This window comes from Nicrophorus vespilloides, unplaced genomic scaffold (genome assembly GCF_001412225.1).
Source record: "Nicrophorus vespilloides isolate i.1.1-1 unplaced genomic scaffold, Nicve_v1.0, whole genome shotgun sequence".
Classification (NCBI taxonomy): domain Eukaryota; kingdom Metazoa; phylum Arthropoda; class Insecta; order Coleoptera; family Silphidae; genus Nicrophorus; species Nicrophorus vespilloides.
This window is the reverse complement of record NW_017097830.1, coordinates 19,041-23,278: the sequence shown is the minus strand read 5'-3', so window position 1 is coordinate 23,278 and position 4,238 is coordinate 19,041. Positions and strand designations below refer to the sequence as shown.

The following is a 4,238-nucleotide window of genomic DNA, read 5'->3' as shown; positions in this document are numbered from 1 at the left end:
GTAAAATCTTTACAATTAATTTGTAGAAAATATTTTAAATTCTTGGTTTACTTCTCATCGATATTCTCAGTTATTGATAGTCTAGACCAGAGGCGTCCAAACTTTTTGCTGCGAGGGCCAGTTTGGTATTTAAATTCATTAGCGGGGGCCAAGCATTGTAAATATATGAATTAAAAAACCTTATTACAAGTAAAGCAGCATTGAATTTTATTTTTTATAGTAAATTACAGATATAACAATACTAAACAAACATGTCTAAATTATATTATTATAAAATTATTTCATGCAATTTTTAATGGGAATGGTGGAACTGGGTTTTTTCCTGGAGAGTTTCTTCAAAGTTGGGATTCAAATCGGACACACCAATTATTAGCAATGATTGCAAATGATCATCCGATAAATTTGCCCTATATTTTACGAAATTTTTCAAAATACTTGGCGGGCCGGATAAAATTGCCTGCCGGGCCGGGTTTGGCCCGCGGGCCGTAGTTTGGACACCTCTGGTCTAGACAAATGTTTTACAAGAAAAATCAAATATATATTACTTCAATTCGTAATGTTTTCATACTTGCTCCCTCAATTCCTGTATTTAAGTTTAAATTTGTAATTGGAATTGACATTAAACTGTAATCGCGGTGTTTGTATATTGAAAAAAATTAGAAAATATAGTTTATTTATACTTTGCTTGTTTTATACATTGAAAAATAACGGTAGACAAAAAAAACATTTTACATAACAATGTTGTTAATTAATATTTAATTAAATAATGTGTTCACGATGCTAGTTAAATATTTCAAACAAATTTTGCCTTGAAGTTTATATAATTCATTGCGCCAAACTATTTCATTATCATTATTATGTGGTGTCATTGATTATTGGGTGAAAACTTTTATTTTTTTCGATGAGGTCAATGTAGAAGAAGGTTGGGATCCCCTAGTCTAGCAGAAAGGGAATATGCTTATGACTGTTTTATTGCCACTCTAGACATTAGCGCACTCCATAAAAATATTAGGTAAAGATCTTTATAGTATTTATGTAGATAATGTACATGTTCGAATTACTGATAAAGTCTAACAAAATTATATTAAAATATCAACTATATTGTCAAGGTCGCAGTTATCCCATTGAATAATCATAAAAACAAAAAGAAAAAAAATAGTTCACTTTTATATATCAAATAAATATTAATACTTACAATAGACTCTAATTATTTTTTGTTCCTCTTTTTTCCTCCCGTCTGTCGTTTTTTGTACTCTAGACAAATTAAGTATATATTAATAGTTATAAATTCTGTTTGTTCCCAATAACATTATGTACATTGATATCGTTTGCAAAAAAAACATGAAAACAATTTGAAGTACTAATCAATTAAATATTTATCCAAATGTATATTAAATTATTATAATTGTTTATAAATTACCTGTCACGATAATTCTCTGGTAAAGTATATAACCTAAAAAACAAAAATAAACTTATTTTAGTAAATGATGTTTCTAGAACCAGTATTTTTCAATAAATAAAGTTTGTGTAATTATTCATTAGATTTCATTAATCAATGATTTACCTTCTCCGGTATTTTATACCATTTTCTTTTTTTCATTATAAGAAAAACTTCCAATGATGAAGTGCAGACCAGTTTGTATAGGGCATTGTTTACTTCCATTTTCGGGTTCAAAGTACAACAAAACAATGTTATGATCTTATATAATTCGTAAGCAAAAATCTTTCAAGATTAAATGGAATTGCATCAGCTCAAAATAGAAAATTCGGCCGATTATTCTGTCGAATTGAGATTTCAGATTGATCAAAATTATTTGTAAACTCGTATAATATAACTTTATTATTGTAGTTATTCTATCAGACGTAGGTTTTATTGCAAGAGAATGATATTATCTAATAGTGAATTTGTTAATATCCAATAAAAGATTATTTGATAATAACCTTCACGCAAGTCACTTCAAGCAATTCGTTTAATTTTCATTCTGCATTATCTATATATTAAACATATATTGCTCATGTTGTATAAATAATTACAAAACAAAAATATATTATAACATAAAAATAATGTATTTTTTTCTGAAATCGTATATAATAAATTAATATTATTTCTTTTCCGTTAGGCTGCAGGACAAATTGGGCTTCATCGTAGGAACGCCAACCTTTTGAGGCGTCAAATTTCTTAGGGCGGAACTGCTTCTCCACTCATTCATCAGTTTTTCCCGTCCGATAATATTATATTTCTTTTGTATAAAAAGTCATTTATAAGAACAATTCAATGATGGTGCTGCTTTCAACATTCTAAAACTGGTTTCAGCAACCTTTTTGGAGCGATCAACCATTTTTAATATTTTATTTGATATCAAAAATCGGGAGTTGCACGTGAGCAAACAACGTTCGGCGAATCGGCGCATAGAACCAATATATTTTTACAATAAAAAATAGTTGCAATATATTAATGTGTTTATTTGTTTTTTTTTTCATAACTGTATGAATATAATGTGTAGTTATGACTCCATTTGGCATATGTCCATTGTGTATACACATTTGCCACTGGAAATTAGGAAAAAGTACATTCACTTTGAAATTCTCTCTTATGAGATAATGATCTATTTAAAAGTATGATAAAAAATGTGTAATTAATCAAAAAATATTTGTTTAATGACTATTTTGTCTTATTTTTTTTGTATGAAATTCTAAACATATACATGTCCCTCCATTAATTTCACAAAGCAGTGAAGTTAGTTTGTACATTTTCTGTGTTTTGCAATCTTATGCCACACTTGAATCCACAATTAAATTTCTCGCTCACTTAAATTATGATTGTTTCTATAAAAACTAATTTAATTAAAAAAATGTCGGAATTTTTATTTTCAAAGCGAAATATTTTGTTCTTATTTGTTTTTGTGAGCAAATGTGTTAATTTTTGTTTGCCAAAATTAGTACGGCTGGAGCAGTAGTAGTCGTAGTAGTCAATATGGTATTCGATTAAACAGTAAAGAATGATGCTTTTTATTTGGCATATATTTTCAAGATATTGAATGAATTCTATATTTAGCTTCAAAGAACTAATAAAGAGGGTGTTTAATTAAATTTATATCAGACTTGCTAAGTTATAATGTAGCGGTCAGACTTTAGTGCTGTTAATCATATTATCATTAAACAGAGAAACAGTCTGAATATTTATGAAAGAGAAAAACCTGTTTGTTTGTTCCACACAAAAAATAGTCATATATATTTTTTTACTTTCAACGATCTCATTAAAAATAATGGAAGGGAATTTCATTAGACAATTATCAAACTTTTATAGTTTTTATATTTAATTTTCTTTGTCTTTAATTTATGCAGCTTTTGAGATATCAATTGAGATGCAGAAATGCATCAAATTAAAATTTCTGTATATTATAAATATATAGAAAGTATTAGTAAAAAGATAAAACTGCGGACAAGCACAATCTGTATACACAACAAAATTGATGATAATGAAATAGTTTGTTTATTACAAATTATTTTGTTACATTATGAAGTATGATTAATGTAAAATCTACTCTTGTGTGAAAAGACAAAAATTGCAATAAATCTTTTGCAGGTAAAATAAATCCAGAATGCAAAAGAAAAATAAACTAAACTTAAAATTTAATAAATTTTATAAAAATTCACACACAAAATTAATTTAGTTGACAAATTAAAAACGTATTCATATAATATATTTAGGACTCTTTATGACGTAATAAATTTATTTCAATAATATAAAAATGAACTGATAAATTAAGACTATAAATATTCAAATATATAACAATTTTACCAATTAACACTATGAATTGTTAAATTATTCTAGAATAATAATAGGAAAGTTACAATAAAATATTTGATCCTTACCAGAGGTTCAGAACATATCCATATATATATGGGTTTCAGTAACATGGAACTCAGAACGCCTCACTCGGGAGTAGTCCTGACGATTCGACATATATAATTACATAATCACAATATGCAACCACATATTTTAAGAAAATTATAGAAAGAAAGTTTCTATAGAAAGTTTTCTAAACGTATATTCTATATAAATTTATAAAATAAAATATTATTTAAAGTTGTCATCCAGATTTTTATTATACAATTTATTATACAGCCACTGCAATACTCTTTATAATTTTTGATCGCAAATTGTAGCCGAATGATGAAGTGACAACAATTATTGTATTCCTTTTTTAGTAAACTAAATTATCGAAATTAAATTT

The 4,238-nt window shown here is 26.6% G+C and overlaps 1 long non-coding RNA gene across 1 annotated transcript; it reads right to left on the bottom strand.

The window, feature by feature from the left end:
• Positions 1-790: 790 nt before the first annotated feature.
• Positions 791-1,760, bottom strand: LOC108561106. Its single transcript, XR_001891001.1, has 4 exons — positions 1,565-1,760; positions 1,421-1,453; positions 1,196-1,254; positions 791-1,096 (listed from the first exon to the last, which is right to left on the bottom strand). It is a non-coding gene; the product is annotated as an uncharacterized LOC108561106 (long non-coding RNA).
• Positions 1,761-4,238: the final 2,478 nt, after the last annotated feature.